This window comes from Notechis scutatus, chromosome 1, assembly GCF_049901735.1.
Source record: "Notechis scutatus isolate UNSWTSFEM ecotype Mainland chromosome 1, rNotScu1.2, whole genome shotgun sequence".
Lineage (NCBI taxonomy): Eukaryota > Metazoa > Chordata > Lepidosauria > Squamata > Elapidae > Notechis > Notechis scutatus.
In genome coordinates, this window is record NC_142009.1 from 181,250,546 (window position 1) to 181,265,714 (window position 15,169).

The following is a 15,169-nucleotide window of genomic DNA, read 5'->3' on the forward strand; positions in this document are numbered from 1 at the left end:
AGGCAGGTCGCAGCCCTGGCAACGGTGATTTCTAGCAGTGCTTCTGGTTCACTCTCGCAACACCCTCGCATAAGGTCTTTCCTTAGAGGGGCTTCCAATATTCGCCCTCCAGTGGTTCACAGGTACCCTACCTGGGACCTTAATAAAGTTCTGATGGCATTAACTAAACCTCCTTTCGAGCCTCTCAGGGAGGCGTCACTCCAGTTCCTCACACTCAAGGTAGTGTTTTTGGTGGCAATAACATCAGCAAGAACGATATCTGAAATAGCAGCTCTATCCGTGAGAAAAGATTTATGCGTCTTCCACGCTGATCGGGTGGTTCTGAGGCCAGACCCCGCCTTTATGCCTAAAATCAACTCGGCCTTCCACAGATCTCAGGAATTAATCCTACCTAATTTTTGCCCCAAGCCTTTTCGAGAAAGGAAAGGCAGTGGCACACTCTTGATGTGCGAAGGGCTCTTCGTATTTACATCCACCGTACGCAATCAATCAGAAAATCTGAATCCTTATTCCTGTCCTTCCAGCCAGTCGCTGGGTTGCAAGGTTTCCCCATCTACTGTTGGTCGTTGGATTAGGGCCACTATATCCAGGGCCTATTTAGCACAGGCTCTTCCTGTCCCTAGTGGCATTACCGCTCACTCTACAAGGAGTGCGGCCACCTCTGCTGCCTGGGCTACTCAGGCGTCAATTCAGGACATATGTCGAGCAGCTACCTGGTCTTCTCCATCTCCATTTATACGTCACTATAAAGTCGATGTTTTCGCCTCAGCTGAGGCTTCCTTTGGCAGGCGAGTCCTTCAACAGGTGGCAAAGGAGCCAGAGGTGATTCCAGACCAGACGGAGTCCCTCCCGTGGGACAAGCCAGGCTTTGGTATGTCCCACTATCTGGATGCTCACAGCAGCTCAACGGAGAATGGGCGTTGGTACCTACCTGATACGCCCGTTCTCGTCGAGCTGCGTGAGGCATCCAGCCCCACCCTATTTGGTCCGTCTGGGGGGAAGTCCTGTTTCGGCCAATGATGTTTATAGTTCAGAGTTCAGTCTTGTAATATAGTTGACACGAGGGATAGTTGCTGTCTTCTCGTCTTCGTAAAACTGGGGGGAACGCGTGGAGATGTCACGTGGAGGAGGAGGAGCGTTCCTTCAATCAAGCTCAGCCTGACAGAGCGAAGACTAGAGCACCTCCCACTATCTGGATGCTCTACGCAGCTCGACGAGAACGGGCGTATCAGGTAGGTACCAACGCCCATCTTCAGAGAGAGAAAGAGGAAAGATAGACAGCCCTAGTTTGGGTTCACTATTTGAACAGATACAAGCATAATCTCTTAGGGATCTACGTAAACCAAAAAAGTTCAATCTTTAAAAAAAGCTATGCCAATTTGGGGGATGATAAAGACATGCTAGAGAAAACTATGCATGACACTGTTTGCTTATCTCTTTCTGTTTAAAGAAACTGTGCCAAATTTCCACACATATAATGTCAGCAATCATGTTTGGTTCTATGGATAGATTATTTCCAAAAGATATTGGAAAGATATTATTTCCTGTCATTTCTTACAGAAGAAATGACAGATGTACAAGAGAATGCTTTGGAACATATATAGGATAAAGAGCTGAAACAAACCTCATCTAGTGCAGAAATATAAGAATATAAAGAAATGATTGAAATATAGGAAAAATTTGAACATGTGGATTATAGGTGACAATTAAAATGGAAAAATAAGTGACAAGCTGAGGAAATGACTTGGATAACAGCTAATTACAGTATTTATAACAGATTTGCTAAAGCCTTGGGGAAAAAACTTTAAAATGAAAAACAATTTTTGAAGAGAGATCAAATCCTACAACACCTGAATCAATTAAAGATCAAGAATGTTAGAAGCAAAAGGAAGGAGTAAAGAGTTGGTTTGTTTGACCAAGGTTAAACCAAGACATATTTTCATAAAATTCTTGGAATCCTTTAGACTTTTTGCTGACACTAGGACTGAAATATTAATGATTAATGGATTTGCTTATGAATAGGGGATGGGCTGTGGGAAGACGAAATACTTACATATAACCTCATGGGAGTGAAGAATGAATAAGTTTGGTTGTATTTATGAAGACTGGAAGCCACTTCTTTAAATTTATTTTTTCTTTTTCTTACATCTTTTTTTCTTTGCACTTTCTACGCCCTCTTTCTTTATTCTTTTTCTTTCTGAATTTAGTTTCCCTTTACCATTGTTATTACATTTTTCAATAAAATTATTTTTCAAAAAAGAAATTGTGTGAAATTAAAGTTTTGGTTCTGATAATTTTTCCTGATATATATATATACACATACATACATACATACATACATACATACATACATACATATTTCCTACTATTTTATTAAATATATCAGTGCCTTTTCAAATACATTCTCTCCCTTCATTTTCAAGGAGGCAAGTATTATACTGTAGCTCTTCTTAACTTTTCCTATTATAGACATTTTTATTTGACAAACGTGGATGTCACCTTGGCCCATTGATTATCAGTCATTCCTCAAATAATACATCCAGCTCATATTAGATAAATATACATTTTTCATGATTTTGATAGTATTCGATTCTTAATTGATGTCATGGTTTTAACTCAACTAACAAGGAAATCCATCTTTGTTATATCTTTGGATGTTGAGAAAGTTGATCTGGAGCTCTGGAAACATGTGAAGTAGCTATTAATTTTTCATGGGTTCCCAAAATTGTTTATCTATTATCTATTTTAACCATCACTTAAGTTAAAGTTGTGTCATGATACATACTATCTCTTTTTCTTCCTTTGGAGTTTGACTTTAGAACTTTTTCCTTGTGTTATTAGACATTCTGATCATTAAACACAGCAGAGGCAGATGATCAGATTCTGCTAAAGGCGAAATGATGTGTTTCATCCAGGTGGCATTGTCCCTCATTGCTCAAGAAATTGAGTTGTCTCAGATTTTATGTTATTGGATCTGATTAATCATTTTGACGAGGCTGGTGGAGATGGCCAAGTTCTGACTTCTTTCTTTATCTTTGTACAAGCATTCCTAAGAAATGTTCTGGACTGGTAACTGTGAACCTGTCCATGATTTTGATACAAATGAAAAAAGAGAGATAGTAACAGCTTGTTTTGTCTTTGAGGCATAATAACTTTGTATATTTGTGATAAAGTTTAATTCTGAATTATTATTTTTCTCAAAAGATGTGCAAAAGAGAAGCCAGGCTACAAACCTCCAGATACTAAACTCGGCCTTGCTTCCCTTTTCCTCTCCTATCTTCAGAAGACTTTATCATCAGGGACTTCTTGGTTATGTATACCTCTAAATACAATCAATCTACATCCAAGACATTTATTGTGTTTACCAGGGCAGAGGCATTTCACATAAAGGAAACCACCATGAATATTTGGCCTTTAAAGATTCATCAGTTTAATTGTTTTCATTCAGTGCCAGCCCCCAAACATTCTTTGGATTAAATAGAGTGATCCGAGGTAATCATTTTAAAAACGGGTCATTTTAGAAAGCTATTCCAAGGAATTAGGCAATTTAGGAAAAGCATTAAGGTGTGTCAAGCTGCATTAATAATTGTATTCACAATAGTCATGTTTAATGGTGCGGTCATGGTCCAGAATGGAAAATAAACTCCACTTACATGGTTAACTCTAGAGTTTAGAATGTTAATTAATTAAATCCCCAAGACTAAATCCAGAGGTCCCACAAATCCACCCTGAAAATAAATATTAAAAGGATGTTTAGAAGAGTCATGCAAAACCACATCCAATTCATGTAATATAATTAAGGGGGGGAAACATAGATTATAATGCACAAAGGACATTTCACCTGATTAAAGGATATAAACAAATATAAACAAATGTGTAGCTAAAAGCATGAATAATTCAAGCAAAGTAAAGATTGTAGTCTGTCTATAGCTGTTTGTCAACTAAATTGGAGAAGCTTCCTTAAACAGGATGTCAGGATTAAATATTCCATAGGGAAAACCAAGAGGTCTTTCCAGCCTAGAGATGGGGAAGTAATCTGGGTCTTTTGGAAACTCTAATTTCCACTATTCATTCATTGATTCTTTTTCTTTCTTTCTTTCTTTCTTTTCTTTCTTTCTTCTTTCTTTCTTTCTTTCTTTCTTTCTTTCTTTCTTTCTTTCTTTCTTTCTTTCTTTCTTTCTTTCTTTCTTTCTTTCTTTCTTTCTTTCTTTCTTTCTTTCTTTCTTTCTTTCTTTCTTTCCTTTCTTCCTTTCTTTCCTTTCTTCCTTCCTTTCTTTCTTTCTTTCTTTTTCCTTCCTTCCTCTCTCTCTTATTTATTCATTCATGCTGCTCATCTCACTCTGAAAAGTGATTCAAGATTGCCTATTATCTGGTTAGTGAAATATTAAAAAACAGCATCTGACTGAAGATGTTTCACTTTTCCTTCCTTGTCCCCTTTTTCTTCCCCAATTTTCATTTTCTTTAAGAGATTTTTGAACTATGGTATGCCAATGCTTTAACTTCTTGGATTGATTTAAGATCAAAAAGGGTTTGTTGCTTCTCAATGCGAAGTGATTCGCAAACAGGCTATTCTCTGGGAGCACCTCCCTTTTTATTTACTTTTTGATATAAAAAAGCAATCAAGACAATACAATATACAAGGAAAAAAATAAATAGGTAACTCACACCAATATCAAAACTTCTGACTTAATCAGGTATTTTCAAAAAGATTAACAAATTAGAGAGGGAAGAAAGTAGAATTAATACAAACAATACATGAAAAATAAGCTCTTTGTTGATTGCAGGTTATTTCTTTCAAAACTTCCATCCCTCAAACTTTGCTGTATCAAGCAGTAAGCCAGTACATTTTTTGTGCATGTACCTGATTCATTTGTTGACTCATGGCAACTGTCTGGGCAAGTCCTTGCCATTTTCTTGGCAAATCTTCAGAAATGGTTTGCCCTTGGGACTTCCGGGTTGAGCTGTTCTCACTGATGGACCAGAGATCGTGACTGTCCATGGCTATAGTCCGTGCTCTTTCGTTGGAGAGCCCCGATCATTGTGATTAGGGGCTGAAGCTGCCTTGGAGGGGCGGTGGAGTAAGGGGAAGCCGCAAGCCAGGTTGAGGGGAGCTGCATCTCCCCTCCTGGGCTTGGTCTTTTTCCCCCCAAAGACAACTGAAGCGGTGGTCTAAAATGGCCACCCTGAAGAGGAGGACTCAGCTGGACTAAGATTTGTGCAGAAGGGAAGAGGTGGATAACATCTGAACCAAGACAATTGGGTGAAACAACTAAACAAAAAGTACCCCAGGATTAAGGTAACATTGAACTTTTAAGAAAAGAAAAGTGAGCAGCGAAAATATAAAGGGACAGGAAAAAAAATAAGAAAATAATTTTGACAGCTAAGCGGGGCTTTGAACCAGGAAAGAAAGAAGCCAGAACTAAAGATTTAATTAAATTGGACTAAAATATTTTGGCAATAAACAGGCATAAAATAAAGCTGGACTTAAGATTGTCAAAAAATAATAATAATAAAATTTACAAATTGGAGACTGGATTGTGCTGGAATATTGAGGTTCGAAAAACCCTAAATAAAAAAATAGGGGGAAAAAGTGAAGACTTTGTATAACGGAGAGTGCCACCTTTTGACAAAAACTTGAACTCAAACAAAAGGGAAAGCACCCTGTTTCTGTATGAACTTGTGTTGATATAATGTTAAAGAAATATTGAAACAAAGTAAGAATCTTAGAAAGTGCAAACTGAACCAGAATAAAGAAAGAAGCAAGGAAAGACTGACTGTGGGATTGATTGATGTTTTTGGTATAGACCCTGGGCTGGAATAATTGAGAACTTTAGAAAACTGAAAGAAGAAAGAAGGAAAGTAAAAGTGTTTTTTGTGGACTTCAATGATTATAAAATATAAGAGTATGTAATGATGATATCTCTTCGGGAATTAAAAATGGAACTTAAAAATATGAGAGAATTACTACAGGGAAGAGGCGAATCACTTTGCTCTGTGTTAGAACAAATGGAAATGGCGATTGAAGAACAAGAAGAAAGAACTTCAGAGGGGGAGGAGTCGATTCAAGGAGTAGACATCTTAAATAGACAATTAACACAAAGAACACTACAAAGACAAGGGGAAAGAAGGAAGGCTAAAAAGTTGAGATTAAGAAGGCAATCAAAAGGGGGAATACCTGTGAAGTTGGGAAAGACGGAAAGACCCAGCAGAAAAGGGGAAAGGAAGATATCAAGAAAGAGAGGGATATAAACCGGAATGAGAAAAGATATGGGAAAAAGAGGGGGAAGAGAAGCAGTAAGAAACAGGTGTATGAAATAAAGAAATACGGAAATAGTAAAATGATGAAAAGAAATTGTTTTTTCAGAGATAATGGTTGATGAATTAAAAAGGGGATTCTGCAGGGTGACAAGGGGTAACAAGAATATATTTGCAATTAAAAAATATTTAGAAAATAGGGTAATATAGATTATTAAAGGAGGGATAGATACTAATAACTCTTATTAGATGAATATACATTTTTATTTTTTATTCTTAAAAGAAAAGTTAAGGTTTATTGAAGAAATTGTAATAATTGAAATGAACGTGAAGATGTTTAAAAATGAGGTCACTATCAGTGACCAGAAATTGAATAGTCAATTTTTTCCCTTTTACTTTTTTGAAATTAGAAATAAAATTAAGGGGGGGAAATATGTTGCGGAATCCAAATGAAAAGATGTAATGATTATTATTGTAACTACTTAATAAATAATGGTTTATTGGGAATTAAGATGAGGGAATAAAGGTATACTTTAACCACTGAGGTGTCACACTCAAAACAGTAAAAGGGGGGAAACCTATACTTGCTTCTTTTTCTTTTGTGTTAAAACCTGTGGACTTCTGGTTTGTAAGGCTTCGACAGCGGCAGGATTCGCAATACTGCATCACTGCCGGCGTTCCTGAGTTCCCCAATCCGCTTGGATCTGGGGATATAGCTGCCCCGTAGAGGCAGCTGAAGACAGGGGATCCGGATAGGGGCTTGGGGGTGTCGCAGACCCCCTCCCCAATCGGCAAAACCCCCTTTTCCCAAAGGCAGAGGAGCGGCGGTCAGTAATGGCCGCCACGAAGAAACCTGCACAGCCGGACAAGATCGTGCAGGAGGAGAAAGTGGGAAGAGCTTTGAAGGTTGTTTTTGACCAGGACAAAGCAAGAGAGTGTCCTGGAACTTTGAAGATTGCTAAGGATACATTGTTTCCAGAGAGAGTTACAAGCGGCGAATATCCTAAAAGGGAAAGTATTTTTTTTTCTTTTCACTCTCCTTCCTAAAGTGACAGCGGATGGAATCATAAGAGAAATCCGAGAACCGGCATTGGAGGTAATTGAATGCTGAAGGGATAAGGATTTCTGAACATTTAAAAAAAAAAAATCTTTTTGGCTGTGCTCCAATTAGTGTACAGGAGAAGTTTTTCTTTAAAGAAGAAAGATAAATGGATAGCTGGAAATAGAACAGACAAAGAATAATAGATATTATGACTTGAATTGAGATGAGATAAATAAAATAAAATTAAGAAAATTTAAAAGAGGAGAAGCTCTATAGAAAATTGAAAATGCTAATAAGATATGGAATGATATACAAAATGAATATGAATCTGAATTTGTGTCTGTACCAAGAGTTTTAACCCGGGACTAAGCAACTTTCAGAAAAGAGGTTTTTATGTTTCAATGTTTTGTGTTTCTGTGTGTTTATCTTTGATTGAGCTAATAAAACCTTGGAGGAACGTTAGAAAAGGATAATGGAGAATAAAAAATAGAAGAGAATAAAGTAAGCCAGAAAGGAAAAAGAAGTATAGTGAATAAAAACATATAAAATAGATAAATATAGAAAAAATATATAAAACTTGTATTAATCTAGAATCTATAGAAAGAATGTGTGATGGAAAGAAAATATGACAGATTAAAGAACTACTTAAATTAATAAATTAATACAGACTATTAAAAGGAAGGAGAGACATTGGTAACTTTTTTATTATTATTAGGCAAACATATATTGTTTATTTTTATTTTTAAAATAAATATTAAAGGATTATATTTGAAATAATTGAAATGAAACGAAAAGATGTTTTGATTGAGATTAATGTAAGAGACTAGGATTAATTTGCTTGTTTCTCTCCTTTCTGAAAGTTTGGAATGGAAAAGGTTAGAATTAAGTATGCATATATGAATGTATAACTATTGTCATATTTGTATGTAAAAGTGATGACCCGGAAATATATCCACTAAAAAGAGCTTTTTGTTTTTATGTGAAGGGGGGGGGGGGGGGGGGGGGGGGGGGGGGGGGGGGGGGGGGGGGGGGGGGGGGGGGGGGGGGGGGGGGGGGGGGGGGGGGGGGGGGGTTTTTTTTGTTTTTGTGGGGGGGGGGTTTTTTTTTTTTTTTTTTTTTTTTTTTTTTTTTTTTTTTTTTTTTTTTTTTTCTTTTCTTATTTTATTTTTTAATTTTTTTTTTTTTCTTTTGGTAAATTAAGCAAGACAAAAGGGTCCATTAGGATAAAACAAAAGAATTGTCTGTAATGGGCTGCAAAAACAACCTTGAGGAAGAGATGTTGTGAAATTCTGTTGCTGTAAACTTTGCAATAAATATAATTTTAGCATTCATTCCTTTGGTATTCAAGTCAAGATGGATGCTTCTTGAGAAGCAAAATTCCTTAGGTGAACGGTCATGGGTTTTAGTTTGTTCAGATCTACTGAATAGTTTTAACCTAAAGAATGTGTGATGCTAAACACTGTCAGTAGAGGGCCACAAAAGATAACATCTGCCTTTCAGTCTCAGTAAAAGGCTTTTTATCCAGTATAAAATGTAAATAGCAAGTTATAATCAAGTCCTCAATGCAAAATTAAATAAGAAGTTCAAAACAACTGGAAAAGTTGTTAAATGGAAGTTCAAAGAAGAAGAACTGGAGGCTCACATTTCTCTAGAATGCTTAGAATAAACCACAATGGAGTCTTAAAATGTAGACAATCATCTGACTTGGCACAAAGTCTGAGTTAAATGAAGGAAGCAGAATTGTAAGAGGTTCTTAACTCAAGGTGGAATAGAAATGTCCAAATGGCCCTAACACTGATTCAAAATCCTCTAGAGAGCTCCATCTTTATCCCCACAATATCCATGAAATACATAGGTTGGGAAATAAAGAAATAACATGCTCAAAAATTATTCAGTTATTCAGAACCTGGCCCAGGTTCCTCAATTGATTTTCTAATTCTTGATTTTCTAATTCTTAATTCTTGATTTAGTATTGGAAACAAGTAGAAAGAGGATATCTCTTGGAATAATATAAAGCAGTTCCTACTAGTTCCAGGAAGAAGAAGCTGGTCACAAAATGGCCAGATAGTCCTAACTAGAATACACAATGAAAAAAGGCTACCAAGTCTGCAGGAACACTTGAATAAATGGAGTCAGAAGAACTATTACAGCAAAAAGACTTGTTTGACGTTATGAATGTCCTGCCACAATGACTGCCAATTTATCATAAACTGATTATAATGATTGCAAGAGAAAGAGGGAGAGAGAATGAATAACAATGAAATATTGAAATATTGGAACTAGAAAATTGATCTCAGGAGAACTTAGTGTCCATTGGATGTAATAGGAGCACATAAAAGTTATAAATAAAGTTGAAAAATTGTTCACATTTATATTCTAGGGAATTTTACATTTATATTCCGAGGACATGTTTTTTTTTTTATTTGTTTTTTTTTTTTTTTGGTTGTTAGGTGGTATGGTGTTTTGGTGGTTGGGTTGTTGGGGGGGGGGTGGTGTGTTTTGGGGAAATTTGGGGATAAGGGGGGGGGGGGGGGGGGGGGGGGGAGGGGGGGGGGGTGTGGGTCCCCTCCTCCTTTTTTGGGGGGGGGGGGGGGTGGGTGGTGGTGGGTGGTGGTTGGGGTTTGTTTGGGGGGGGGGGGGGGGGGGGGGGGGGGGGGGGGTGGTTTGGGGTTTTGTCCTTTTTTTTTTTTTTTTTTTTTTTTTTTTTATTTGGGGTTTGGGGGTTTTTTTTGGGGTTTTTTTTTTTTGTTTTTTTTTTTTTTTTTTTGGTTTGGGGTTTTTTCTTCGGGGGGGGGATTTTTGTTTTGTGACAAAATACTGTAAATCTACTTTGCCACTTATTATTATTGAAATTTAAATGCTATCCAACTGTCAACATTAAAAAAAACATTAAATACAAGAAAGAATAATACCCATTGACAAAAAGGAATGGAGAGAGATTAAGGGTGACAATAAACAAAATGAAACCCACATGTCCTCTACTTGTGATCACAACTGAGCCCAACATTTCAATTGCTAAGCAAGGCTGTGTGAATTTTGCTCCATTTTATGATTTTTCTTGCCCCAGTTGCTACAATTGTTAAGTTACTAACATGGTTGTTAAGTGAATCTGGCTTCTTCATTGATTTAGCTTGTCAGAAGGTCACAAAAGGCAATCATATAACCCCGGGACCAGGGATAGGATTCTACTGGTTCTATCTGGTTCTATAGAACCCCTTGTTAACTTTCTAAGTAGTTTGGAGAACTGGTAGTTAGTGTTTGTTTTTTCCCACCCTTATTACATTCTTGGCAGACAGCCTAGCCTTGCTGTCTCCAGAGCTTCTGAGGCTTTCTTAAAGGGGAAGGGTTGTTTTAAGATGTTTACATGCTGTTGGGAGGAAATACTTCCCTGGACAATCAGCACTTTGAAGAAATAATTGAATAACGAAGCAAAGCTTTTAGTGATAGGGAACCAAGATGAGTGACATTCAGCAAGGTTCTTGGCTAGCTAGAAAGATTAACATTCAAACGTGAATTTACATACTCTTTCTGAGTTTTAGTGTAAACAAAACTGTTTTTTGGTGAAGGTTAATTCTGTGCTTGGTGAAGTTTAATCCTGTGTTTATTGATGGGATAATTTTCCCTATTCAGCTTCAACAAGCAACAGTTACTGTTGTGATTTAATTATTTGTATTGTGTTTCAATTTTTTCTTGCCTCATGGATTCTTTTTCTATTTGGGGAGGGGGTCTTCCTTCACTGCTTTAATACTATCTGGCACTGTCCTTTTGGGGTATACTTCTAAGAGGCAGGATGCAAGCTTGGCACTTATTTTTTTTATTGCTTTTCTGGGGGCGCATGTGACCTTTCCTTAAATCTGGGTGATTTCCTTAGGATATCTTGTGAGGTGAGTGAGACCAGCTGGTATTTTTAAGTGTTCAAATGGATCTAAGGATTGCTTCTCCTGGGTGTGCTCTTTCTGGAGAGCTTAAATGACCTCTCTGCTAAAGGGTTTCACTTTATGAGCAAGAGTTGGCTGCTTGATAGTTATCACTGCATTTTAAATATTCCCACCCCAGTCACATGACCAACAAGTCACACCCACAAATTAGGCCACGCCCACAGAACTGGTTGTTAAGAAATTTGAATCCCACCCCTGCCTAGGACACTGCAATTGTCATACGTATGAGCCAATTGCAAAGCATCCAAATTTGGGTCATGTGACCATGGTAGGCTGCAATGGTAAGTAAGTATGAAAAATGGTTATAACTCACTTTTTCAGTGCTTCGAATGGTCACTAAATGAAATTGAGGGCTACTTGAAATCCAAAGAGTGGCCTGACTTATCTCATGTCAAAGGCCTGAGCAAACAACTTGGTCTTCAAAGACCTTTGAAACATAAGCAGGATGTGGGCTGGATATTTGAGGAAACCTCATTCCAGAGGGCAGGCAGGCACGGCTATAGGGAAAGTGCAATTCTGAGATGCCAAAAGACAGTGTTTTTTTTAATCACAGGAATTAGCCAGGGAGATACTATAAGTGACATATGGTCCCTCAACAAACAGCTGGGTCCTATGAAATGTAGGACTTTATATCTAATGGCCAGCATCTTATATCTCATCCAGAAACAAACCAGATACCAGTATAGCTAGGGAATCAGAGGTGTTATATGATCATACTGAATTATGCCCTTCACTGTCCACACTGTTGCATTCTGGACCAACTAAGGCTTGTGGGTGGTCTTCAAGGGGCACTCCACCAAGAGCACATTGCAATAGTTAAGCCTTTCGTCTTTTCTCCTTGTAGGAGGTTTCTTACTCCATTCAAACCCCCAAGGTTTGTTTTTCTTCCACCAGGTAAGTGGGCCCCAGCCTTCCATCATTTTTATTTTCTAACAAATATGAGATCATCTGGATTGTAGAGGAATTCTTAGTACCAAAGATAATGCTTATTGGGGTCCCTAGGTTTAGTAGGAAGATCCAGTACACATAAGGATGTTAGGTTGGGGCCAGCATACACAGTGTTTGTGCCAATCTTACTTTATTCAGAACAGAGCATGAAGAGAGATTAAGGTGGGGATGGGGAAACTGTAGCCCTTTGATGTTCTGTTAACATGGTCAGTAAACATTAGGAATCATGGAACAGAAACATCTGGTTGGTTACGGTTATTTACATCTCATTTAAAAGTTACAGTTATTTACATTTCATTTAAAAGATTAAGCAATTCCTGTCTTGATCTCTCAGTCTTGATTTCTCCACATGTACCTACAATCATATATGATTTGGTTGATTACCCAGTTTTATGGTTTATATCAGGGGTCCCCAACCCTTGATCTGTAGCCCTGTGCTGGGCCGCAGGCCGTTCAGAACCAAGGCCACAGAGGTGGTGGGCAAGTGTGTGCACATGTGAAACTCTTCCCCCACCCCACTCTGCTGGTCCACCAAGCTGGAAAAATTGGAGACCACGGGTTTAGATAACAGTTCTTTCTCTTTATGCTAAAACAAAGGCGGATTAATTCCACTCAGCAACTAGGTGGGAAGCATAAAGATTTCATACCATGCTATTTTATGCATCTGACTCTTTTTCTTTCTCTCTTTCCCAATTGATTCTTTCTATATATTAAGGTCCAATATTATTATCAACAATATATGTGCTACTTTTGCATATAGAACAAATAGAAGTGACCTGAAATGTAAAAACTGCAAGAAGTCTTAAAAAACAGAACCCACCAAAATACTATATGTAGCTGTTTTAAAAATGCATTGCTTTTTTACTAACTGATTTTCTATCGTGCTGAGAAAAAACAAGATTTGAAATTTGCTCCATCTCTTGATCTGGACTTCCCCATAAGGAATTTATTTTTGGGTTATTTTTTACTGTTCATTCTTTGTCCCAGATCAATACATAGTCAAAACAAAGCTTCTATTCATTGTTTTGGATTTATGAGTATTTGTTTTTGTGTGTGACTAAACACTATCGGCAAAGAAACTTTCCAAGTTCACAAAGTTCACAAAGAAATTTGATAAAGGTTTCATATGTGAACTATTTCTTCCTGAGTTTTTTTCTTAATTATTTTCCTCGTGTTTCTTTTGCATTCATTGTCTGCAGTGCAATGCTTTATTGCTCAGCCTTGAGATGTCTTACAGAACTTAAATAAACAAAACATTCAGAGATATAGACCAATATTATTTGCTGAAGTTGCTAATTCCTGCTGATTCTTGTGGATTTGCACTGACATTTTATTTATAGTTGATAAATGCAGCATAGAGTATACCCATCCTGTATGCTCAGTTTTAAGTTATGAGCAAAGCATGGTCCTTTGTATTGACAAAGATTACCAACACTTAGTTTATTGACTAGCTTTTTAAAGTTTAATGAAAAACTACATTTACTCAAGGTTCAATGTCCTTGTGATGGCTCAGCAGCTAAAGAAAGCTGGAGAGCTGACAGCCCAGGTTCGAGACTCGCACAATGTTACTTGCCCCAGCTCCTGCCCACCTAGCCTAGTTCAAAAGCATGCAAATGTGAGTAGATTAATAGGTACCACTTCAATGGGAAGGTAACAGTGTTCTGCCTGCCTTTGGTATATAGCTATGTTGGCCACATGAACATGGAAAGGGTCTTCAGACAACACTGGCTTCCATGGCTAAGAAATTGAGATAGGCACCATGCCCTAGAGTTGTACACAAGTGACAAGGAAACCTTTACCTTTTTACCAATGTCCTCGATTATCTCTTGTTGAAATTTCCCCATTTATTCAAGATTTTCAGTGCTTTGAAAACAGAGGCCTCTCATGTGTCTTGGTTCTAAAATATCACAGTATGACAAAAAATTTATAAAACATGTTTGATCATTGAAATACATTTCAAATTTATAGAATTGCATATAAACAATGATTCACAGTAGTTATGAACTGAATTACAAATATTCACAATAAAAACGCATACATAATTTTCGTTTGATCTGTGTGAGAAAAGTGATATGGAAATGTGTTAGGTAGCTAAGCTTACACAGTCACAATGTTTTATATAACATGGTTATTCCTTTTGATGTAATTTTATTTATTTTAATCTCACAAAAACAATTAAAATCATTTTGGAGTTGGAAAGCCCAGAAAACTGATAAACAGACTTTATACATGAAATCAATAAGTAATATAAATTTCAGGTAGTACAAAAAGCGAAAGGTAAATGTGTTTCAGTTCCTTTATTTGATCAAGAAATATGGGTCAGACTTACTGGAGCTGAAGTGACCACCATGTTTCATCTGCTGCTTTGATTGATGTGTTTATGACACAGGAAATGACATATAAAGCAATTAAAGAATGTCAATAATATTATGGTTAAATGAGGGGCCAGGCACTAAAATGACTCAGACTGGTAAGCCTATGTTTGACACAGGCTTTATGTCATTGACAGAAAGTCACATATTGGTATCAGAGCCAAAGATGATCATATTCAGGGGCAACTGTCATTACAAGCTGCTGTTTTGGGGGGATTGTAACTTAGGAGTTTCCCAGGTCCCTGAGTTGTAGTGTTCTTTTCCAAATCATCATCATATTAGTTCCTTGCTTCTAATGCTTCCCACCAGTTGACTTTCATGATTGTTTAAAAATGCCCATATAGATGCCAGAAAACAGAAGAATGCTGAAAATAAATTTATACGATACTCAACTTTTTGCATATGACAGAACTGCAACCTACTGAGCAGTATTCTGTCTGCATATTTATATTCAATGACTTTGCAACAGCTTGTGGTTTCAAAAATATGTTCCTGCTGTTACTGTCTTCAGCGTTTGAGAGTGTTTTATCTCAAAATGGAACAACTGGACTTAACAGCCTTAGCTAAGCAGAACTATGAGTGGGAGGAAGGGAAAAGAAATGATACTCCTAGGT